Raw genomic sequence first — 26,917 nt, forward strand, 5'->3', positions numbered from 1 at the left:
CTGCCAGATGGGTCATCCTAAGTGGTGGGATATTCAACAGCCTGATTACCATAGTTGGTGCACAGGGAGATATGGAAAGAGAAAGTCCTTCAAATATGTGTGTCCCAGGTTGTGAAGGGATTTAAAGGTCATAACCAACACCTTGACTTGTACTCAGAAACAGACTGGCGACCAATGTGGTAGGGTTGCCAGGTCCCTCTTAGCAACTGGTAGGAGGTTTTTGTTGCGGAGCCTGAAAAGGGTGGGGTTTGGGAAGGGAAAGGACTTCAGTGCCCTAGAGTTCAATTGCCAAAGCAGCCATTTTCTCCAGGTGAACTGATGTCTATAATCTGGAGATCAGTTGTAATAGCAGGAGATCTCCAGATAATACCTGGAGATTTGGCCAAAAAGAATAACAACACAACAGTGCGCACCTATATATCAATGTGTATTGAGCAAATGCAATCCTATGCTAACTATGCCAATGCATAAATGCTAGGCTAAAAATAAAAGCCCACCAACAAGCATATCATAGGTCAATTAGTGAAGAGTAATATACATTCCTCAAGTCAGTAATAAACAAGTAAACTTCGATAGTGCAAAGAACAAAACATATGTTCTCAATGCTAGCCTCTGACAATAGTGGGGCTGCCACATTCTGGACCAGTTGTAGTTTCTAGTTGTTTTTAAGGGCAACCTCACATAGAGCACATTGCAGTAGTCCAACCATGAAGTTGCAGAAGCATGGATCAGTATGGCCAAATTGCCTGAGTGTAACAAGATAGAGAGTACAGGTGCTTCTGTTTGGGATATGTTGCAGGACTGGGTGGAAAGGAATTGTCTTATTATTAAACCTTCTAAGATGTTCAGGGATAATGAATCCCTTTTTATTGTATCGGAAAATACTGTGCTACAACTGTAAGACCATGATCAATACTAAATGGATCTCAAGAGACAGGCTGGGACTCACCAATGAACTGCAGAAAATTTGTAGAGCGTTGTCAGAAATCTGGGGTCATAAATATTGGTTTGATCTCAGCAATCTTGATGCCAACTCCTCCATTTGATACCAGTGAAGAATATGGGGTTCATTGGCATGGCAGTTTCTGATCAGGTGAAAATAAGCAAATTTTCAAATTATACTAACAAATCCAGTGATGATTCTCGTGTTACCCATAAAACCTGCCTATTCCCACATTCAAAGAAAATGACACCTCAAAAGCTATTGCTTTGTGCAATGCAATTTCATGAGTCACATCTACCTCACTTAATTTCCACACCTCTCTAGCACATTTCCTCATGGGTCCACTCTATGGGAGATTGACATCCCTGATAGGACACTAGAAAACTGGCAAAAACAAGTTAACCGATTTGTTTGGAATGGGAAAAAACCGAGAGTCAGATTTAAAGTCCTTCAAGATGAAAAGAAAAGAGGAGGGCTGGCATTGCCTAATCTCAAATTATACTACCACGCTGCCTGCCTAACTTGGATAACCGAATGGATAAAACATCCTAAAAGCAGGCATGTTATTTTAGAGCGGGCGGACTTGGGACAAGGTTTCCATAAAGTTTTGTGGGACTTCAAATCAAAAATTCAAAAAGACAAAGTATCAGAAGATTGCGATGTCAAAACAGTGTTACTGAAAGTGTGGAAAAGATACAAAAAGAGAATAAGTCCTTCTCCGCCACCCATAATGTCACCAACTGAAGCTTATCACGATAATGTTAAACTGAAACCGGGTGTTCATTTTACCTACAATGATATGATAGAGTCCACGGGAGAAATTAAGACCATGATTAAACTTCAAGAAAAATTTCAAAAGTTGAATTGGTTAACTTATCTACAATTGAGGTCCAATTTGCAAAAAGACTGTTTATACCCACAACCATTTCGTGAGTTAACAGAATTTGAGCAGTTAATATCTAAAAATGATTCACACGTCTTAGAAAAAATATACAAGCTTCTCCTGAAATACGATACAGAAGAAGAACAAGTGAAAACAAATATGATAAAGTGGATGCAAAATTTCGGAGAAATGATCAATATGGACCTATGGGAAAAACTTTGTTCTTCCGAATTGAAATATACTGTCTCTCAAGAAGTGAAAGAAAATTGGTACAAAACTTTTTACAGATGGTATCTGACTCCTAATATGCTTTCCCAGATGACAATTCCAGGGAAAAAAGGTGCATGTTGGAAATGTCAAGAGTCAGACGGCTCTTACTTTCATGTCTGGTGGACGTGTTCAAAACTACAACTATACTGGAAAAGAATTCATCGGGAACTACAGATGATGTTAGATATGAAGTTTACATTTGATCCTAAATTTTATCTACTCAGTATAGTGCCGTCAAATTTACCTTTGAAATCGCATGACGTCTTCAAATATGCTACAACAGCTGCCAGAACAATTTTAGCAAGAACCTGGAAACAAACTCACATACCTGAAATTGATGACTGGAAAGAAAAACTTCTGGAATATGCAACCATGGCCAAAATGACTTTTGAATTAAATCCTAAACCTAGTGAATCCACTGAGCAATTCGAGGAGAAGTGGGCGTCTTTCTATACTTACATGAAATGCAGCTAACCTAAACGAAGTATGTTTAAACATTATAATAAACTCTGTATTATATTTTCTTATCTCAATTAACTGCCAAGTAGAATATGAATTTTTAAAATATTAGAAATCAGCCTGATGCAAGTATAACAAACTAAAGATATTCTGTAATTATGTTCTATTCAGAAATCATTTTACAATACTGTATTGTTTTTATAATGATAACGTTTACCCCTTCCCCTTTTTCTCTTCCTGTACCCTCCAATTATATAAATAAAATATATATATAAAAAAAAAAACAGACGGCAACAGCAATGATTAAAAAATGCTGGTCATAGTGGCCAGCATTCAAGAAGACAGTGTGATACTTTATTGTAATTAGAAAACCATGATTTCACAGCCTGCCTATGTTCAGCAAATTTGCCAGAAGGTGAATAAATTATGCAATTATGTATTGGCTCTTTAAAAAACAAAAACAAATTTTGAGGCAGGAAAATGACAACAGGTTATTTCAAACTGACAGAGCTTGCTAATAATTTCCGAGAGATTCCATGCATCTGATGACATGACCTTTGATTCATGATAGCTTATTCTGGAATGGTTTTTTTTGTTTTTTTAAAAAAAAACTCTTTCAGGCGCTTTTGGATTTCCAGATCATGCTAAGTTAGGTGTTCAATGAATTAAGGTGATATTAAAGGAGTCTTAAGGGATGTTCTGCCCTGACCTGGATGGCCCAGGCTAGCCTGATCTCATCAGATCTCAGAAGCTAAGAAGGGTCAGCCCTGGTTAGTATTTGGATGGGAGACCACCAAGAAAGTCCAGGGTTGCTATATAGAGGAAGGCACTGGCAAACCACCTCTGTTAGGCTCTTGCCATGAAAACCCCCAAAAGGGGTCGCCTTTAGTCGGCTGCGACTTGACGGCACTTTACACACACACACAAGGGATGTTCTGTGGTAGCAGAACTGGAGCTCATCTCCATGGGGCAAAAAGCATACGAGTCAGTGAAAACATTCATTGATATCATTGAACAGTAAGGTTCTTAGCAATGTTTGGAAAGATACTAGAGAGGTACCGCTGGTTCCTTTGCTCTTTTTCAAAAGTGGTTTTTTTATGTATATTTGAAATGAGTGTGTGTGTGGGGGGGAGAAATAAAAGCAATAACAATAATAAATGGAATATGGTTACCATTGGAGCCTTTGAAATTAATGTATTTACCTAGATGAAATAGGCATAGAATTTCAGAGAGAGCTTCTTGAATATTACAAAAACCACCAACAGTGACATAGAATATGAAAAGCAAAGACTCCTCTAATACTAAAATGTGACTATCTAGAGATTGGACATCCCTAAAATTGCTAAAAACTAATTTTAATAAGAAGAAAAACAAATTATTCTGGGCATGGGAAGAGCATGGTAAATTGGTATTGTATTAGAGAAAATATTATGATAAAAATGATGGACTTTTTATCAGGTTTTATTTGATGCGATGTGAGATTTGGTTTATTTGCTGTTTACTGGCCATCTGTTCATATGTATTTTGGCAGAAGTACTAATTTAACACAAAACAATCTACTCCTAAATGTATTCACATGACACATAGAATAGTCCCCCTCCCATCATCCTGTGGCTGTGAAAGCAAATGAATTACTTTCACTTGGAAGATACTGCTGTCTCCTTGATGATGCCAGAAACTCAGAGGAACCACCCAAACGAATCTGATTTAGATGGCTGTATGTCAAAGACTTCAGCGCTCCCAGTTCATCAAGGCTACATAAACAATCCCCAGGGGACTCACGCACACATTGCTATACACCTGGGATCTAGATTGTGGGACACCAACAGCAATCCTCACTCTGTACTATACTGAATAGTGATGTTATACTGAATTAGACCCTTGGTCCATCAAAGTCAGTATTGTCTACTCAGACTGGCAGTGGCTGTCCAGGGTCTCAGGCAGAGAACTTTCACATCACCTAACTGCCTAGTCCCTTTAACTGGAGATTCCAGGGATTGAACCTGTTACCTTCTGCATGCCAAGCAGATTCTTTATCACTAAGCCACAGTCTCCTTCCCTTTCTGTAAAATTTACCTTCTCACAGAAGCAATAGGTGTATGCAAAGGGTTGGGCTACTCTCAGGTCAGTGTTACGTGGGGAACAGAAGTCCTAGAAGGCTTGTTGGCAAGCCTTGGGTGCCTAATCAATACCTGCTGCTGGAAGTATTGGGAAAAGGGAAGGAGGTAGGCAGGACTTCATCGGTGTGGGGAGGAGACTGGAGGTGAGGTAGGCGAAGTAGAGGGAGGGCGAGAAGGGAAACATTTGGAATGGTCAGCTCCTTCCAAGATTTTGGAGAACCTTCAGGAAAAGTCTGACATTTCCTGGCAGTTCTCTGAAAAATCTTGGAAAGAACAGTCTTATAGCTAGACTGGGTGAGGAGAGTGTGCCCATCTCAACTACTGAATGACAACATCCATTAATTCATTCACATCCTGTGGCAGAAAACTGGAGAAGAAGAAATATCAGAGTAGGTCTCTAAAATATTCTCATCAGCCATTTAATGCACATGTTACAGACTCATACTCCAGCCAAAGAGAATTGGTTCTCTGTGTATCAAAAAGTATTGAAAGGAGCAAAGGGATAGCTTGTTCTCTTACTATATATAACAATTATAGAAATGAAAATAAAGAGTTTCCTGAATTTTAATTATCTGGTTCTAGTCTCCAGTATAAAAACAGCATCTCCCAACTTGCTTTCATTCAAGAAATTTCCTGCCATACCTAAAAGCTTTGCTCTGTCTAGTTAAACACTCTTACATTAAAAATGCTAATAATTAAACTGTTACGACTGACTAATGAACTCTGCCAGCTATAAATGATGGTTTTGTTAGATTCCCCACGTAGTAAGGCTTCCTTTGTACAGAAAATGTTAAAGGTTAAAGAGCTCTTGAAAACAACGAGTAGAATCTAGAAGCAATTACATTTTTCCTGGAAACTAATTGTCGTTACAATAATGTTTCAAATCGCACTTGGAAGGGGAAAAAGAAAGTGAATACTGTGAGCCCTATTCATCAGAGGTATCTTTGACTTCCCATATTAGGAGGGCAATTCACTGACCACCAGAGTCAATAAATCCCTGCCCCTCTACTCTGATGTGGTAGACTGCTGACTAAGCTTCAAATCAAGCACAATTCAATACACCTTTTTAGCGCTGCACAAGTCCCAAAGCCCACACACACACACCTTGATCTGGTGATCTTTAGCAGTCTGGAAGGATCAGCTGATCAAGCAGTAATTCTCCCACAAAGAGTTTAGAAGTCATTTCTCAGGGAAAAGCTTCCAGGAATTGAACCTGGGACTTCCTGTATGCAAAGGAGATTCTAGGGTTGCCAGCTCTGGGTTGGGATTGGGAATTAACTGGAGATTTTGGAGGTGGAGCCTGGGGAAGGTGGGGTTTGGGGAGGGAGGGACTTCAATGGGATATCATGCCACAGAGTCCACCTTCCAAAGCAGCCATTTTCTCCAGGTGAACTGATCTCCTTTGCCTGGAGATCAGTTGTAATAGCAGGAGATCTCCCAGCCACCACTCGGAGACTGGCAATCCTATCTATAACTGAGCCATAGTCTCGCCCACACATTTTGATCACTATATTGGTAAATATATCCATGATGCACTAGAGGGAAAAAAAATTACAAACACATGGACAGGTGTCAGAGTAGGGACCAAGGACTGAATCCTTATGCTGCCATGGAGCCTTGCAGAAAGACCTTAGGCCAGGCACTCTTTCTCTCAGTCTAGAACATCTCTCAGGGTTCTTGAGAGGATAAAGTGGGGGTGTGGGGTGTGAAATGATGTTGTAAGATGCTTTTGGTCCCCACTGGGGAGAAAAGTAGAGTATACATATACATCTGTCACATTAGTTATGATGGGTACATGTTTCTTCTTTAAAACATATCAGCACAGCAGATGGGCGAAGATCACCTCCTGTGCATGTGTATAGGAAATGAAAAGCCACATTTGTCCTCAGGTATCCATAACTGAGTATAAAATAACGTGCAAGATCCAGCCTTCAGTGAGGTCTGCTAATGAAAGAATACATTTGGTAAACCATACCCAGATGGCTGAAGCAAAAGAGTCATTTGAGATTGACTCAGTCTCGATTTTTATGGATCAAAGCCATATTACTTGCAAACATAAAGAAGTAGCAGTCTCTAAAGAGCAAAATGGATATTTCCAAGGCAGAGATAAAGTCTTAGTTAGGTAAAAAACATTGAGGACAAAGGCCAGTGTTTTATCACATTAGAGGAAATGTTTAACTGCCCAGAGTTACTTTAGTTTGAAATTAGCAGTGGTATTTTCAAACCATTTAATGAGTATTCACGTATATAAAAGGCTTCCCCACTTGCCTTTGAATTTTCTTCATTCTTTGATTTGTTTTGTGTGATATCATGTGGCCTGACCATGTGGTAACATCACCCAAATACAGGACATAGTTTGAGTAAATATTATTCTTTTAACAAATTCATTCATTGTTCCATTTCAACTGGTAAAAAGATTTTTCCCCCTTCAGCTGAGAAGTTTGTAACATTCCTTGCATGTTTTGTATGAATCAGCAAAATCTGTTTCAGTTTACAACTTGGACATTTGGTTCAATTTTACTTTCAGAGTTATATGTAATTGCATTTTTGACTGTTTGGTCATATTCTTAATCTTTTGGTTTTTTGAGAAGAGGTACACACACACACACACAAACTACAAGCCGGTTCAATAAGAACACAGAACCTTACACAAAAAATAATAGTAGAACAACATGAATAATGTGGAAATGATTCAGTACAATTCCAAAAGTCTGGTACGAGAAAAAAGTCCATCACCCATTTTCTAAAAGCAAGAAAGATCTAGTCAGGACAGAATGGAGTCTCTCTTGATGGTAGATCAAGATTCCAAATTACATAGGCTTAGGGTTGCCAAGTCCCTCTGGGCCACCAGTGGGAGGTTTTCTGGGGTGGAGCCTGAGGAGGGTGGGGTTTGGGGAGGGGAGGGACTTCAATGCCATAGAGTCCAATTGCCAAAGTGGCCATTTTCTCCAGGTGAACTGATCTCCATCGGCTGGAGTTCAGTTGTAATAGCAGGAGATCTCCAGCTAGTACCAGGAGTTTGGCAGCCCTACATAGGCTGCCTCCCTGACATTTCTAATAATACAGGCCCATGGATGCTCTTGTGTTAGGCCAGCTGGGGATTAATTTTAAGACTTGTGAGCCGGCACAATTTCTTTTTACCGCAGAGTATACATTTTGAAAAATAACCTTAAATGAAAATAAACATATCAATCCATGACAAGGATGGGTATTTCCCCCACCTCATTCCCACTGATTCATTCACATGGTTGCATGATTTCTTAACTACATAGGCAGGAGAAATATGAGAATCTTGAAAGGGGGTGGGTTAACTGAAGCTCCCGGATCATTAGTTTTTTCAAGGTGCATGATGTGTCCTTTTTTTTTTGCCGGCACCTTCAACTCCTTTCCTCTGTAATCTGCAAAAAGTTAAAGGCCGAGCTGGTGTGAATACTTAAAGCAACACAGCTCATTGTGAGCTGACAGGTCAGGCCTTTTTGGTTTGAGAAAGTAACTTGGCCTCTCAATGTAATTAATTTTAAGGGCACCTTGGAGGAAACCCTATCAATTGTGTGATTTCATGCTGATTTGTTTTCTCAGTGGGAGCTGCTGTTTCTTATTGGGTGGCTGAGTAGTGAGATAATCAAATTCATGTCACCTGCAAGTGGGAGCAGAAATGTATGTCTATAGTTAAGGGGAAACAGTGTACTGTTTCAGTGGAATAAATATTCACAGGGCACAGTTAGGCCCTGAAATGGGGTGATGGAATGAGGCTGGGAAGAACTCTAGGGGGAGATGGCAAAGGTCAACCAATTTCAAATTCATGCAAAAGTTATAACTTGTCTAAAATTCTGAGGATATTTCCTCACATTACACTAATATTGGCTAGTCTTTTGGTCTACGGCCTAAAAAATCAGTGCTTATGGGGGGCAGTGACAATAACATAGCTGCGCCCATAGCCGCTAAGATTTACAGAAGCTTTGTGAAAGGAAATGGTATAATATGACAAAGTTGCCCCATTTTTAGCTTTACTTTTATACACTGCTATATAATTATGAGACTGGGAAGGGCAGCCATGAAGGAGCTAGAAAAGAGTTTGAAGTGTAAAGATGTGTCACTGGCCACCAAGATTAAATTAATTCATGTCATTGTATTCCCTATTACCATGTATGGGTGTGAAAGCTGGACATTGAAGAAAGCTGATAGGAAGAAAATAGATTCCTTTGAAATGTGGTGTTGGAGAAGAGTGTTATGGACACAGTGGACTGCCAAAAAAAAAAAAATCAGTGGGTTTTACATCAAATCAAGCCTGAACTGACCCTATAAGCTAAAATGACTAAAATGAGGCGGTCGTATTTTGGTCACGTCATGAGATGACAAGAGTCACTGGAAAAGACAGTCATGCTAGGAAAAGTTGAGGGCAGCAGGAAAAGAGGAAGACCCAACAAGAAATGGATGGACTCAATAAAGGAAGCCACAGCCCTCAATTTGCAAGATCTGAGCAAGGCTGACAAAGATAAGACATTTTGGAGGACTTTCATTCATAGGGTCGCCATGAGTCAGAAGCGACTTGATGGCACTTAACACACACACATATAATCATGAGGCTGTATCCGGTGGTCTGTCGGTGGAAGGCGTTGGCAGATACAGATTTTCACTGTGTTGCCCTTCCCCCAGCAGTTCTATCCAACACTCAAAAAAGTGATTCTCAGGGTTGCAGGAACCGCATGGACAAAACCGGTGTGCAGGTTGTGAGTCAGTATTGAGCTAGGGAAGGGACCAAAATCACCCTCCTTTGTTGTGCATCAAGTGGAGCTTTGCTTGTGGGAAAGATGGAGGGGGCTATTTTACCTTCTTTCCCTTCCTCACTGAAGCCCCCTGATCTGCATGTTTGTCCTCACCTTTGAGAGAAAAGGTCTCTCCAGTAGAAATGTCACTATCGCCTCCTTAGGAGGTTTTGAAAGAATGCCCTCTCCAAAGGATATGTTTACTATTCTAATCTGAAGTGATTTAAGGGTCTCTCATATATTAACAAAGGTCCAGAGTCTTCTTTTTATTACTGCAAAACCATACAGATTGATGGAAGGAGGAGGGAAAAGGAGAAGGAGGAAAAGAAAGAGAAGAAGCCTGTTTCTTTTTCATGTTTAACACTGTGATGAAAGAACGGCTATATATGGTTGTAGTCTACTGCTTGGCTCACTTCCTTGAGGTATCTGCCCTGCATGTATTTCCCGTTTCTGACTGCTGCACAGTTGTACTGGATTATGTTGTTTTGCAGTGGTCTGATATTGCAAGTGGGTGATGTTGCTTGGTTGCAGGGGACCAATAAACATGTACAATTTTACATGCTTAGATGAAGAGAGTTTTGGGTGCTCCAGTCCTTGGCCCACCCAGGTTTCACGCCAGCTCTTTTCTGCATCAGGACAAATCAAGCTTCCTGGGGAAAACAGAGCCCCCGCTTTTTAGAAGCATCAGCCACCACTGTAAAAGGGAAGGCTTATTGTATGTGTGCACATCATAATATTGCCCTGTTACAGTGGTGGCTGATGCTTACAAGAGTGGGGGGTTCTTCTTTTCCCAAGAAGCCTGATTTGTGTGTTTGACATGCAAGTAAATAAATAAGCATTTAATTTGTGTGGAAGCAGATTCTCAGCTTCTTGTCCCAGGACACTGGAACAACGATTACATATCCAGATGCAAGCCAAGGCTCTTATGATTGGCACTTGTACTTGCTTAGAATTCCATTTACCTGACAAGCTGGGGGATATGAAATTAATACTCAATAGAAAGGTTACAGAAAGAAGAAAGGGGCATGAAGCAGACAAGTTTGGGGGAGGAAAGCACACAAAACATGTTTGGTATGTCTAAATGTAGAAAGGGCCAGATGTTTGCAATTCAGACACATGTGATTACCTTAAACGTGGACATCCACAGACGGAAACAAACGTCTCCATAATATATCCTTCAAGCATGAATTACTACGAGTTCACATGAAAACTTCTGTAAAAATTTGTGGACATTGTCTTTGTAAATGCTATGGGGGGAAAACCAGCAGATAGCAGGCCACATTTTAACCCCAAACTGCTCGAAGCAAGGCGTTGCCGATGCCAGGCTTCAGTGGTGAGGGGCTTGCTTTGTTTTACCCTGCAATCCTAAGCAGAGTTACACCCTTCTAAGCCCATTGACTTCAGGGGATTTAGAAAATGGTAGGTCTGCACAGAATTGCATTGTTATGGATTGCAAGGTTTAGATAGAAGACTGGCTATAGTTAATGTATTCTAAATATTGTATGTGTTTACTGTAGATCTGAATTGCAGTCACCTGGCACAAGGATGGAGGTGCTGGGAAAACATGCCATCTGCGTAAAATAACAGCGGTAGAGTCATTCTTGTGTTTTGCTTTCATTTGCATTCAGATTGTCTCAGCGTTGCCCCAGAACGGAGCAGACGCATTGCCAGTCATGAGACAGTTTAACAGTGTAATAATCTCTAATCAACTCACACAGGAGGCTGACATGGAGAAAAGTAGATTCCAGGAATGCCAAGCCATGGGATATAAATGGACTAAAAGCCCCTTTATATTATCCCGGTGGAATCTGACAGACGTTTGAATAATTGGACTCTAGGACTGGAACGGCTGTCTTCTGTTTCAGCCCCTTGCACTCTGGGAGGATCCACTGCACCAAACACTTTTATCATGATAGTCTGCTGATGTAACGCTGCACATGGCGCAGCGTGGAAAACAATCCCTGTACAAGGATCAAGTTTATTCAAACAAACCCAGATGGATCAGCTAAGCGAGGGCCTAACTAAACAACAAAAGCTGCTTTGGGAGGAGCAGAGAAGGAGCAGGGGAGGGGAAGGAGTGGTTTACCCTTACCCCCTGCTTTTCTGCTCCGATTTGCTCCCAAACTGTTTTCCACCTCTCATAGGGTTCCAAATGCATGTCTATGAAGTTAAGGAAAAGCGGTCTGGAGGGGTTTCTGAGTTAGGGCTGGAGATCTCTTTCTATTACAACTGATCTCCAGGCAACAGAGATCAGTTCACCAGGAGAAAATGGCCACTTTGGAAGGTGGACTTTATGACATTATACCCCACTGAAGTTCCTCCCCTCCCCAAACCCTGTCTTCCCCAGGCTCCACCCCTGAAAATCTCTAGGTATTTACAAACCTGGAGCTGGCAACCCTATTCCGAGTGGAGAAGTGACAGGTTGGGAAATAATTAAATGCCTTCCTCTCCTTGTCTGCTCTAAATCACATCCTCCTCTTCCCAAAGAAAATAAATCAGAAGTGCACCGTACACACTTGTGGTGGACTCTGATCTGGAGAACCAGTTTTGATTCCCCACTCCTCCACATGAGCGGTGGAGGCTAATCTGGTGAACTAGATTTGTTTCCCCACTCCTACACATGAAGCCAGCTGGGTGACCTTGGACTAGTCACAGTTCTCTCTAAACTCTCTCAGCTCCATCTACCACACAGGGTGTCTGTTGTAGGGAGGGGAAGGTGATTGGTAAGCCAGTTTGATTCTTCTTAAGTTGTAGAGAAAGTTGACATATGAAAACCAACACCACTTCTTCTTTATTGTGTCTCATTTATGATGCTTTTAGAGCAAATGCTAATATTAAATTCTTGTGTACTTTCAAAATCCAGATTATTGCATAGATCCCAGGTTTTTGCATTCAGATCTATATAGTGGGGCCAGGTCCCAGCAATGGCAGGAGACCTGCCAGCAATTGCCTCCATCCCCCACCAGCACTTTACATGCTGGTGGAGGTGGGGGGAATGGGGGGAAACTGCCATCTCCTCCCTTATGACCACTTTACCTTTACAAATACCCACACCCACCAATCACAGCCAGGATTCTGAGTTTCCTCCAATCAGAACAAGAATTTTCATCTCCCTCTAATTAGAGAGCAGCCCTGGACTCCCCAGTCATGGACAGAATTCTGGAAATTTGGCCCAATGACAGAAAGGCTCCAAAAGGCCACCAATAGATTTGTCCACAATAGTAAATGCCCAAGGGTAAATAGGATAAAAATAATATCCCAGCAAGGGAGAAATGAAGTTGAATCAGATCCCCAAGGATTGCTCCTCCATGGAACTCCCTGGACAGAGACCTCTCCTTCCACCTGGACCCCTCCCCTTGGTACTTTGGGACTTCTTCAACCACATTGGGACTTCTGGACCAGGAACTGTATGAAACTTTCTGCTCTGCTTATTTAAATTGCTCACTCTTTTTTCTCCCCAAGTTCTATCCCTCTAACTCCGATTGCTGCTGAGAGAGAACTTGCATCCTTCACCCTCCTACCCCACCCTCTTTCTGGGGAGGCTGTACGCTCATAACACCAGAGGGTGGCTTCTGATTTTCTAGACCATCCAGAGAGAGGAATATCTAACGTAATTGGGATGGCTTCCACAAGGAATCTTCTGATTTGCTTGTTGTTGTTGCTAGTTTCATACATCCCGGCGTGCATTTTGTGGGCTATAATCTACTTTGCGCCCTGAACTGGATGGCCCAGGCTAACCTGATCTTGTCAGATCTCAGAAACTAAGCATGGTCAGCCCTGGTTAGTATTTGAATGCAAGACCACCAAGGAAGCCTCAGGTTGCTATATAGAGGCAGGCAATGGCAAACCTCTTCACCTCTTCCTTTGAAAACCCTGTGGGGTCACCATAAATCCGCTGTGATTTGACAGAACTTTCCACCACCATTCTCATTTGTAGTTTGGTAATTCCCCAAATTTAGTGTCTTCTATTGCTCTTTCAAGCTGTCTGCATTTTTCTGCTTTTCCTCCTGTTAATGTTATATCTTCATAAAGATTAAAACTTCAGTATTGTCTCCCTCACAATCTGCCATTCCGAGTCTCCTCTGAGGCACTGCTCGTTTGCACTCATTTCAAACACAGAAAGTTCCCCTGAAACAGAAATCTGGGAGTGCCTGTGTGAATAGAGTTTGTATGTGTACTCAGAGCATTTCCAGTAACAAGGTGGAAATGAACTGCTAGAGAGCCATTGTGGTGTAGAAGCTACTGTTGGGTGTTGCTTATGGGAAACTTGGGTCCAAAACGCATGGTCCCTTAGCCCACTTTCTTCCCCATTCCAGCCAGGATAAAATGAACCCGGTCTGGGGGGGAACTGTACGCATTACCTTGAATGATCTGGGGCGAAGCTGTGTGCTGATCCGTCCATGAAAACAGAAAATGCTGGAGACGCGTACTTCCTGGCAAGTCAGCAACGCCCCTGCCCCCGGTGATTGGTCGTTTCAAAAAAAGGTGGAGAGGTCGCGAGGGGAGGGGTTTGGAGTCGGGCGGGCCGTTGTGATGCGGGAAGACTCAGCCCATTTTTATCTGAGACGAGCCAGGGATAACAGTTTGACTTGTGAATTACAAAAACCGTGTTCGTTTGGCGTCGACACAGGGCTGAGCCAACAGCAAATCAGGTCCTGTCCGTTCGCGAAGATTTGATCCTGGGTGAAACAGGGAATAAACAGGGAAGAAAGTGGGCTAAGGGACCATGCATTTTAGACCTTGATTGAAAATACCCATGAAGCTCATTAGAGGTTTTTGGAGCTAGCCAGTTTTTGTTTGCCTTGCCTACCTGTCAGGGTTGGTGTGAACCTAAACTATTAATCCAAACACCATAAAAAAGGATGGTAGGAAAGAAAGAAATAAAGCACAGTGCAGTGAATGAACCACTACGAATGTTTTGGATGAAATGTCAACAAATCCACAAATGGGTTACTTTACTATGAATGCCCTTCCAGCTTGAAGAGGTCCTGGGGTATTGGTGACCAGGGTTGACTTCCATATTACAAAGGTCAATTTATACTTCCATGTTTGTTCTTTGAATCCATGAACTTCAAAATAAGAATCAAAGTTAATTCTACAAATGACGCCATCCCTTTGTCAAGCAAATGTCAGGAAATGGGCTGCATTTTCCTTCCCTTTCACACACTTCTATAAACAACTGGAAGAGCAAAATAAGTCTTCATTTGCTTTACTTATTTGCACACAATAACAGATGCTGTAGTTTTGTTTTCAGATCAGTTGGACTTTTCAATAAAGTTCAAACATCCTAATTGAATTAGCATGGGTTTAACAATGAACTAGCAGTGACCTTTTCTCTTAAACCCTTTCTCCTTGAAGCAGTTGTGTGCCTTATTGTTGAAGTGTTCATATCCTATTTAGGGTTACATATGGAAGTCAAGTTTGGTGGCCTTGCATAACCCTTCTATCCTCTCCCTTCCCACAGACAGCAACCCACTTCAACTGGTGAAACAGCCCAGTCAAATCAATTGAGACTTTTTAAAATTCAAAGAGTCTAATCTCAATGGATAAGATGGGGGAGATGTGGTCTGGTATGGATTGTTGGTTCGGCTGCCACCGCTCTTCTTGCCTATTACCCGTAGTCCTGTTTTATTAGCATCATGTTTATATAACATTTTACAATTGTGGAAGATCAAAGTAGCTACAGGTATTAGCCGACAAAGCTTGCGCCCTTCATATACCGCTGTCGTTTCAGCAAATGAGTCGGATTCCATTGCTCTATTGAAAGAACTCCCCCATGATCTATGTGGGCAGTATACATCCAGGAAGATGTGGATGAGTTTATTGCCCTTGTTGACTTTTATTATAATTCATTACCAAAGGGAGAAATTGCAATGCTAAGGATCCATGTGGGTCCATGTGAAACAATTCCAAAAATTGGTGGCGGCGGCGGGGTGGGGGTGGGGAGAGATCCAGTAGTAGAACTAGAAAACAGCAACACCCCCCTCCAGTCTTACACATGTAGATGGAAATTAAGGACACACATCTTTTCTCATCTAAAATCATGATTTTCTTATGAAGTATGCCCAGCTTTCCCATAATTCAGCCGGGTGCACTTTGCAGACCCTAAAGCGCCGTCACTACCGAAGGTTTCATTGCTTGCACCTGCTAAAACATTTGAGGTATTTGAGAGGCAGTGAAACACATTTGCTTTTCATTTTATCTGACTTTGAAAATCTTTGAAGTGTTTAATAGTAGTTCAGAAAAGATTTCTGCCTCTTAATCATTTACTTGTAGGGCACATTCTCCACTGGTAGCCTGTCAAGCAGAAAACGAGTTTAGTCCAGTTTTATTAAGTGCCACATGCCGAGTCAGTGTTCATTAAAGGTGTTTTAAGGTTTAAATTATGTAATTTATGAGAAAAAGAAATAAAAAATTCCATTGTTTTATTAATATGCAGCACAGGATATACTGCTAATATAACATACGTTTTAAACCAACTCTTTTATAAAAAAAAATACTCTTTATAGGAGGCCCCAGATAGGTTTTAAAAGCTCCCTTTCACTGTTCAATAAAATTCAGATATTTTAATTCAGTCAACATAGATTTGGGAAAGGAACTATTCTTGACCTTTCCTCAAAGCCAATTTTCCTTGAAGCAGACTGCACTCAAGGGAGGGATTTGGACAATCCATTTTTTAAACAGAAACTACAATACACATAATGCTAAACTCAGGTCATTAAACCTCAAGAATTGTTTTAATTTGTTCCCCATATATTCTGAGCTAATAGGATATTTCAAATTGTTCTTGGGCTAAGCTGAAATGTTTTGGTAGCCCACCAAAAAATTTAACAGCTGATCCTGGATTAAGACTGTAAATTGACTTTTGAGGGAGGAAAAATAAGTTTTTAAAAATGCTGACAGATAGGAGAATAATATAAGTTCTCCCTTAAGATTTGTCTGACTTAGGTTATTCTGAAACCTGAAAGGTACAAATCAAATCAAATGAACACTCTTCCAACTATTCACACAAATACTCAACACTACTGTTGCCAGAATAATTGTGACTGGTAGTGTGAAGCCATGAAGGGCTTTGTTCCACAAGTACCTGGTTGTCCTATCCCCATGATCGGATCTTAATGTTTCATGCAATGCATTTTTGAGTTTTCTCATTGAACTTGATTCTAACGATCACGGTGGAAATTGACACGCATTGACTTATGCTTTATAATTTCGTGATTGTATTGGAAATTGACACGTATGGACATACGCTTCATTGTTTATGTTTCTTGGTAAAAATTGTAAATGCAATCAGAGACATCATCTGTTGTCATTTTTAGATAATTGAATGTTAGGTAATTGAATTTTCTGATCATTTTCGTGTTGGTTAATTTTTGTGGTTTAAATTTGAGCATGCCTTAATCCTCAATAAATGTTTCCATTAATGTCATGTAGTGTGGCTAATTACTACACTAGTGTAAAATTTGGAGCCTTTGTGCTGTTTATTCTTCCAGTAATTCTAATTACAGCACAGGTTGTGTTTGTTGCTTAACCTCCAGGTACTAGCTGGAGGTCTCCTGCTATTACAACAGACCTCCAGCCAACAGAGATCAGCTCACCTGAAGAAAATGGCCACTTTGGCAATTGGACTCTATGGCATTGAAGTCCCTCCCCTCCCCAAACCCCGCCCTCCTCAGGCTCCACCCCAAAAAGCTCCCACCAGTGGTGAAGAGGGACCTGGCAACCTTAGGTGAGAGGGACAGCAAGCTGTAATGCTGAGAGCATGTAAACATTAGGAATTGCTGCCATTACTGATAAGTTTCTAAGTAGGGGGCAACACTGGGCTACATTGGAGAGCCAGCATGGTGTAGTAGTAAGAATGTCGGACTAGGATCTGGGAAACCCAGGTCTGAATCTCCACTCTGCCATGGAAACGTGCTGGGTGACCTTGGGCCAGTCACACACTCTCAGCCTAACCTACCTTGCAGGGTTATTTTAAAGATAAAATGGAGGAGAGGAGAATGGTGTTCCCATTGGGGAGAAAGGCAGGCTGTAAATAAAATGAAAATAAATGACTTTTTTTGATCAACGTTTTGACAAATAGAGAGTATGTTAATCTACAACCGTATGAAACCACATGTTTGAGAAGGATTCTGTGAGGACTGAACGATGTCCTGTGCAACCAATGAACTGTCAGTCTACTGTCGATATGGCATGGATTCCGAAAGAGATCTTTTTTGAATCCATTTGGAGGAAGCACTGTGTATCACACTGTTGTGTATCACTGCAATCCCACATACATCTTCTGCTCCTGGATTCCTAACGCAAGATAGGATCTGACTCAGATGAAGAAAATATGTGGCATTAAACATGACACACACCACATACTACTCAGTTCACTCTTCTGAAAAGATCAAATCGAAAAGTCGGGGGAAGCATTTTGTACAACTGAAAAGATTTACACTTCCCTCTTTGAGGGTGGCAGATTGCATTTACGTGTCAAATCCAAGCATTCTTCTGAATGATGAAGTAGGAAAGCATTCTTGAGACCACTTACCAGAATAAAGAACTTCTTTTTTGGGTTAAACCAGACAACACTGCAAGCTGTGTCTTAGCTTGGGAACAAATAAAGTCGTGAACACATGAAGCTGCCTTGTACTGAATCAGACCCTTGGTCCATCAAACTCAGTATTGTCTACTCAGACCAGCAGCAGCTCTCCAGGGTCTTAGGCAGGGGTCTTTCACATCACCTACCTGCCTAGTCCCTTTAACTGGAGATGCCGGGGATTGAACCTGGGACCGTCTGCATGCCAAGCAGATGCTCTACCACTGAGCCACAGCCCCTGCCCACCTAGAATGTGAAGGACTTATAACAAGGGAATGTCTGATCTGTTATTTATGTAATTTCCTTAGGGTTGCCAACCTCCAGGTTACAACTGATCTCCAGCCAACAGAGATCAGTTCACCTGGAGAAAATGGCAGCTTTGGCAATTGGACTCCATGGCATTGAAGTCCCTCCCCTCCCCAAACTCTGCCTTCCTCAGGCTCCACCCCAAAAATCTCCTGCCGGTGGTGAAGAGGGGCTGGGCAGCCCTACATTTCCTTCTATATGGCTGGCCTTTCTATTATGGGTGGGCATATGAGTTCACAAATGGCTGATACTGTCAGGCTTCCTTGGCCATACAAAAGCTTATGAAATATGCTATGATTGAATTGTTACAGAAAGAAAAAGTGAGCAGAGACTATATGTGAGTCTTGCTGCTCTTTCAACAGTTGCTTTATAGCAGCTATGCAGCAGTTGCAAAAATGTGAGTCAAAAGCCTTTTTTGATCAATGTTTCAACAAATAGAGAGTATGTACATCTCCAACCATATGAAACCATATGTTTGAGAAGGATTTAAGGAGGACTGAACAAAGTCCTATGCAGCCAATGAATTGTCAGTCTACTGTTGACATGGCATGGACTCTGAAAGAGATCTTTTTTGAATAAGACTCTGCTTTCAGTTTCAACCAGCTTTCTCCAGTGATGTGAGTAGGGGTGCCAGGTCCCTCTTCCCCATCGGTGGGAGAATTTTGGGGTGGAGCCTGAGGGGGGCAGGGCTTGAGGAAGGGAGGGACTTCAATACCATAGAGTCCAATTGCCAAAGTGGCCATTTTCTCCAGATGAACTGATCTCTATCGGCTGGAGATCCATTGTAATAGCAGAAGATCTCCAGCTAGTTGGCAATCCTAGATGTGAAGGAACTCTGGCGCAAGCTAGATCTCAGACTGAACTGGGCATGAATAAATATTGTTGTCTTACAGAGAACACTTTAAAGGACTGACTCAATCTTTTAGATTTCTTTGTCAAGAATAGTTAAGCACTGAAGTGCCAAGTGCTATGCTTTGTTCACAACACAGCACGAACTCCAAAACATTAGCAACATGGCAACACATCAGCGACACGACACAGCACGAACTCCAAAACGTTAGCAGAAATCACAGAATGCAGTAAAATGGACCAGTGTGTAGTATAGCAGACCTTATTTTCAAGTCCTGGTCTTGGAAAAACCAATGAGTTGATGCCACGATGTCATAGCAGATCTCAGCTATTGTGTTCCAGTGGGCTTCTGCAATGGGAAATCTCCAGATAGACTGCTGCAAAGGGCGAGCTGGAAGTAGGTGCATATGAAGGGTTGACAGCACCAAGCTGGGAAATACCTGGTGATTTTTGGGATGGAGCCTGAGAGGGGCCGGGTTTGGGGAGGGGAGGGACTTCAATGCCAGAGTCCAATTGCCAAAGTGGCCATTTTCTCCAGGTGAACTGATCTCTATCAGTTGGAGATCAGCTGTAATAGCAGGAGATCACCAGCTAGTACCTGGAGGTTGGCAACCCTATGTGGGCTGGAACACTGGAAAACTCTAACTGTGGTGTTCCTGTGCATTGCTTGAACCTTATGACAGAGCCATAAATTAATCTCTATTACTGTTAAGCATACCCTTTTACACTGTGATGCCCTTCTATGTGGTGCCAGCACAGAAGTAACAGAGTTGGCATTATGCTTGATTATTATATTTTTTGTCCAAGAGAAAAGCTCAAGGCAGTGCTTAGTTGGGTTAGGCATTGTTTTTTTAAATATTAGCAAGAAACAAACCAGCTGGGTTTTGCATGAGCACAATGCTAAGCAAATGTGAAGTTTGCTGTAAGGAAATCAGATCATCAGCACTTCATAATTGTCCTGGTGTTTAATGTGCCACATTTGATTATCCTCATCTGTTCTGAAAGGTCTCATTGAGGCATAAGGAGATAGCACCCTTTCTTATGAAAAAAAGAAAAAGAAAATTATACCCAGGGGCAACATCTTTGCACAACAGGAAAAGGCCAGCCTCCTCCCAGGAGATATGGCCCCAGATTAAATGCAAGTAATTTCCTGGCTAACCTGTGATTTCTATCTGGTTGTGGCTTCTGGCATATAACTAAGTCTCAAGTATGCTATTTCTGTTTAGCAGCTCTCACATGTGCTCTTGCTTTCATTTCCAAACTTTAATATGCAACAGCCCATCCACAGAAGGCAGTGGAAGGCCAAGCGTCTTGGCTGCTGCGCTGGGAGTGCGGCTGGCTGGTTACTGTCTGCTGTAGCGTTTTCCCTCGTCTCCGAATACACCAAAATATGCATGCACAGTAACTGCATACCTGGCAAAAAGCAAGGAGGTTTGTGCAATCACATGTTCCATCTCACAGGTACATGGCATCAATATAACTTTATGAATCATACCATAAGTCAGTTGTGACTTGACAGCCCACACACACCAGTAATCAGAAATATGTGCATAGAAAAAAAAAAATAGCTGACTCCTAACAGTTAAAGAAATTGGGTGAATCTGCAGTCATCCAAATCTCATTGACCCAGCTGTCTCTTTGTCAATTGATCTGGTAGGCAGGAAAGTGAAAAAAATTTGGATTATAATGCAAGCATCTACACTACACAGAATCCTGGATCATACATAATGAAGTTTTAATCTGTTATAGCAAGTGTGTTATGAAACAGGGCAAGACCATTCTGTATTACCAATTGTAAGTTCCTTGACTATCCTATGTCAGGTAACAGAGGTCTTTTATGCATGGCTGTTTCACTTGCTGTCACCCCTCTGATGCCTTCGGGTCTTTGTGTTGATTATGCCTGTCATTTCTGACCGGCAGAGGTCACCTCGCTTTCACCCTGCCTTTCTCCGAGTTTTGTCTGGGTTTTCAAATTCAAGATAAAACACGTCTCTGAAAAAGCAAGCAAAACTCAGGGAAATGCAGTGGGAGAGCGAGGCAACCTCTGACGGTCAGAAACAGCATGCTAATCAACACAAAGACCCAAAGTTGTCAGAGGGTGATGGCAAATGAAACAGCCATACATAAAAGACCACCGTTGATTCAATAGTAATCAGGATGTCTTTAGAACGTTGTGGACTGCTAATAATCTGCAGACAGAGAGTAAAATCTGAATGATATTTATAGTACCCAGTTTATTCATGGGAGAGGCAGAATTTGAACCTGGATTTCTCACTGCTATTCTGAGCACACCATCCCTTGAAGCAGAATGACTGTTACTTTGAAACAGATTATTTGGGATCCACTGGGCACCCTGGGGTGTACCATGTGAGATTTTAAAACTTGTTTCCTTTGAACCACAGCCCCACACACCTTACCCCCTCATTTTCAGACATGATCACATGGATCTAGATGGGCAGTTCTTTGGATCCTAGATGTTGCAATGGGCCTATGAGAACTATAGGCACATCAAAGAGGTTTATATGGATATCTTGAGCACCATTTATTCACCAACCACACTGAATTCTCATTCATTGTGGTGGGTCTGCCATGCAGAGGATTGTAATGTGTACTTTTGGAGAAGAAACACCTCTTTATTTGATTTTTTAGCCTGGCTCATTTTTGCTGGGGTATGACCCCTTTTGTAGATTCTTACATTATTTGAATAAATTGCAAAATTCCCTACAAAGCCATACCATTTTAATAACACTAATATACCTACAGTTGTAAACCTGTCTAGGTTTACATCGCACCTCCTGTGATACATTCTAGTGATGTCATTAGTCTCTGATTGGCTGGAAGCTGGACACACAAGCAAGTTTTATTATAAGTATCATTTACAGTTTTGACAGTTTTACAAGGGTTAATGGCTTTGTATTAAATATATTTTGTGTGGAGTAAGCCCAACATCTTGGCATGTCTTGTAAATGGTATGCCATGGTGTTTCATCTGAAAGGGTATTTATACAAGAGAAATGGAACATGGCTCTCCAGTTGTAAATGTTGTCTTATTACACCCTGGTCATTGCAGCTGACTTATGAGAACAAAGATCAAACTGACTACCTTTAGCACCATTGGTTCTATGTCACACAAATGCCATCCAGAGTTGCTTTCAAATTGCTATCATAGCAATTGTCTATATATGGCACTTTATGTTAATAAAACAACCTTGAAATAAAGTGTCAAAACAAAATTGTACCTAGATTTGGCACACGGTTTAAATTTAGGACCAGATTCAATGTTACCTTATCTTCCTTGCGCTCAGACAGGCACGCACTTGAACAAGCAGTGAAAAAAATGTATTTTCGACATGTAAGGGTTATGATGGGAGTCTGGTTTTAGAAGAAACCTCTGAGATTTGCTCAACTGAAAGCACTGTGTTACTCAGATACAGCCATTCATACCACTGGTTAGAGGGAAGCCTCAGTTGTTTCACACATGATGGTATGCAATGGTGGTAAAAGATGTGTGAGTGGGCTCTTTCTCCCCTTTTAGAGTTAATGTGAAGGGAAAGTGCATTCTTTTCCCACTCCCAGAGAGATGAGCAATGTGTTCTCACATCAGGATTGACATGTGTTTACCCTTCACATGAGATCCTGGACCTGTCGTAACAGTGCACTGTTCATACATCCATCCTGCTTCCATGCTTCTGTGAAGCCACACTGAGAAACAAGTCTAGCAAAGCTCATTGAAGCTGATTAATTAATTAAAAGCATGTTGCAGACTCATGTTCATGTACCTGTACATTACAAAGGCCAAAACCACATTCTCATTCATGGTTAAGAGAAGACCTTTAGCACATTATGTTTGAATAGGGAAGCAAGCTGCAGTTAAATGGTAACTTCTGAGTTTTGCAGATAAGGATGTCAAAAACTGTTCAAGTGAGGGAGTTTAACCACTTTCTTTTGGTCTGGACCTTTTAAGTTCTGACTTCTATAAATCCTCCTCTTTTTGGGCTCTATCACCAAGTTATTATGCTGCTATATCAGTTCTCTGTAGGGGACAGCTGAGAAATGGGATGTGTGGATATATTTTAAAGGCAGGTTTATGACACCGATATCTGGGGGGGGGAGTTGTTCCAATTTTCCCAGTACCCTACCCATTCATTTCCATATTTGGAACTTTATATGAATTTCTAGGTATGTGGATATTACTTAGCTTGCAGTATAATTTCAAGTCAAAAGCATTTCCTCCCCCCCAAAAAAACACATTTTTGTTGGTAAGATTCAGATAGACAAAGATCACAACTGAACAAAAGGTAGCTACTTCTAATGCTCTATTTTGATTCAACACTGGTAATAGTAGTTTCTCCATAATCAGTCTTAATGCTCAACAGTTGCTTATGATGAGCAGCATCTTCCTAGAATGTGTGATTTCTGACCTTACTACCCCTATGGAGAAAAAAATCTTTTTCAATAAGATACTTCTGATGGTGGAATTTTCCTTTAGCACTCTTGGCCAGTAAGGGCTTTGGAGTCAAGCTTAGTGTCACTTGAAGATTTAGAAGTAGCCAAAGGAAAAGATAGTTTTGAAACATATGCTTCCAAGTGGTGCTTCAATTACTAAAGACATGTTAGCTAAGAAAGAAATAACAGCATATCACAACAGAAATTATATTTTCTATTTCCACTTTATGAAGTATTTATCAGGCAGTTCAGATGCATATTGGGTTTAAAGAGACAATGAGCCCTGGGAACCCACAGTCTGTGTCCTTAAAAATGGCATCTGCTCTTAAGGAAATCTCAAAGTTAGTTTGAATTTATGGACAGTTGGAGTATCAAAATGTATCTGAAACATGTATGAATGGAATCAGAAAGACACTAAAAAATATGGTTTTGATTTGAGACACATATGATCGTTACATTTTACGCATACATTATTTAATGAAGAAATTCAGTTGAGATAAACATCCTAAAGCCCGCTTGCCCCCCTCTTTTCCCATACGTTGTTCTGTACAAGGAAAGTTGCCAATAAATGAAAAGCCTCTTCGTTTCGGAGCACAAGGGCTCAGTTCTTCATCAGTTCTTCAAAAGATGCAATGCATGCAATCCTATATCAACATCCATGATATCAGGTTTCAAAGAATAACCTTTTCCAGAATAAAGTGCATAATACTTCCCCAGAGGGGTAAGATGCTGAGTTCCTTCCACTCCTGGTAAGAACGCCACTTGAGTCCTTACCAGGAGTGGAAGGAACTGATGAAGAACTGAGCCCTTGTGCTCCGAAACGATCGTATTCTCCTTGACTGTTCATCTTGCAGCATCTGTTTTGAGAAAAGACTAAGACAATTACTTCAAAGGACTTATTTGATACTTACCAGATGGAATTCAAATGAGCTGTGGAAATTTTGTACATCCACTGTTGTACTGAATGTATGTGTTGTTGGTGGTTTCATTACCACATACTGTAAAGTGTATATGTAGCTATAATATATTGGCATTGTTAGCAGCATTGCTCCTGTACTTGTTTTCTCATCCTCCTGATAATAGTACAGAGGTGTCTTTTTTCTCCTTAACTGCCAGGTAGTAGCAGGAGATCTCCTGCTAATTCAACTGATCTCCAGCTGATAGAGATCAGATCACCAGGAGAAAAATGGCCGTTTTGGCAATTGAACTCTATGGCATTGAAGTCCCTCCCCTCACCAATCCCCGCCCTCATCAGGCTCCACCCCAAAAATCTCCCGCCGGTGGCGAAGAGGGACCTGGCAACCCTAGTCGGAGACCCTCTTAATAAGCTATATGACATGCAGCATGGAGAGCTGCAACAAGGGGAGGGGGACCAGACAAAATCACTCCCCCGCCGCCTTTTGAGGAGCACAGGGCGCTGCTGGAGAAATGGGAAGGGAGAGAAGATCATGAACTCCTTATATTAGCAATGAGTGTTTTTTGGCACCCAACTCTGCATGAGAATGGGCATTGGAGAGTTCATTTGAACCTCAATGAGAAATGCTTTCAGTCTCAAATCATCATTCTTGAATATTTTTTTTGCTTCTCAGATTTAAGGTCTAAAAACTCCAGACCAAATTTATAGTGTTAACTATGTCTTAAATATATTACATTACATATTTAACATAATAGAAATAATTTGCTTACTGACTTGTCCATATTGCAAGAAAAAACAACTGTCTATTACTATCTTTAAATGATAACCTCTTGAATAACAGCAACAAATTAGTTTTAAATTATCTAACTAGCCTTTGGTACAGTTCTGTAGCTCTCTGAGCCCTAACTATATCACTGGCTACTTTATTTTGCAATAAACAAAGGCAACCTTTAGGCTACAGATTTGTCAGAGATAAGGATACCCACTCTCCCAATAATCTATAAATTCAGCTTAATGGGGCAGATATCAGAAAAATGTGTCGGATTGAAGGACAATAAATCACACGTGCTTTCCTGGCATAAGCTGGCACTGTGTGCCTTATATTTCAGTCAAATTATTCCATTTGTTTCTGAAGATATTTTAATCCCACATGACCTCAAACTTCCCATGAACCAGGGTCTGAACAGAAGGCCGCCCACTGTCTTTGCAGTAAATCTGTTGTCTCCCTTCTAGGTCCTCAACCTGGGATCATAGATCACCCCTATCCTGCATCTTGCTTCAATTTACTCAATTAACTTGAGTAAAGCACTTGTAAGTTTGCAGATGTTGCTTTATTATCGAGACCTAAAAATGTACAAGAGAGTTCAGGAGCCTGAGGTTATGGGAAGGTTGTGGAGATGGGGGAAGGGCAACCCCCCCTCCCAAAAGCATGCTTTACAATTGTTTTCTCAAGACAGACAGAAGGTGGGGGGGGACATTGTTCCCCCAACAAGTTTATTGAAATCATAAGATACACCTAAGCCTTGCAAATGGAGGAATGTTTGATGTTATCTTTCAAAAAGATAGGGCATAAAGAATAGGCATTTCACCTCAAGATGAGATAATGTTGTGATTAACAGATGTTTAATTGAGCCATTCATCAAGTGAGGAACCTGCCTAGAAGTCAGTAAGGCTAAGTAAATTATTTCCACCCCTGCAGGTGTTGGACTGGCAGTTCTATTACTCATGTAGAAGTGAGCTTTAGAAGATTTTTCCCCCCAAGAAAAGATAATTTATTTCATTTGTACTGGGTTTTATTTAATGTGTAGTACATTCGAAGCATTTAGATCCTTCTCCCTATTTGCTGTTGAGGAACCGCACTGAGCTAGAGGGAAAGATATATATTTTTTTGAAATATTTGTGACAGGTTTGCATTCTGGTTTATGAAACACCAATATCCCAAAGTATTGTGATCCTGTTAGAGGACTTCCAGAGGCCGGGGTAGGAGAGGAGCCAGAAGAGGTGTGGAGTAAAAGGACAGTACCATCTGGCCACCTTTCAGAAGGATTTTCCCCAGGGCTAGGAGGTGCCATCTGTGGAGAAATTGTTAATTTTGGCAATGAGTTTAGGGGGCTGCACTGAGGAAGTGGAAGGGAGAAAATTGCTCTTGCATCCCTTTTCCAGCATCACAGCTCCACAGATGGATGGAGCAGGAAAGACAATTTTATCCCACTCTACTCTAAATTCACTCTGACACATGTGGCTGTTAGCTCACATGGGTCATCCCAGGAATCCACTTTCCCATAGCTGGATGGGACTACTGGAGGAAGGGAAACACAAGAAAGATCTGTGACCATTGGTTCCTTCCATTGAAAGATTACTGGATCCAGCTCATTT

The sequence above is a fragment of the Euleptes europaea genome, chromosome 5 (assembly GCF_029931775.1).
Source record: "Euleptes europaea isolate rEulEur1 chromosome 5, rEulEur1.hap1, whole genome shotgun sequence".
NCBI lineage: Eukaryota > Metazoa > Chordata > Lepidosauria > Squamata > Sphaerodactylidae > Euleptes > Euleptes europaea.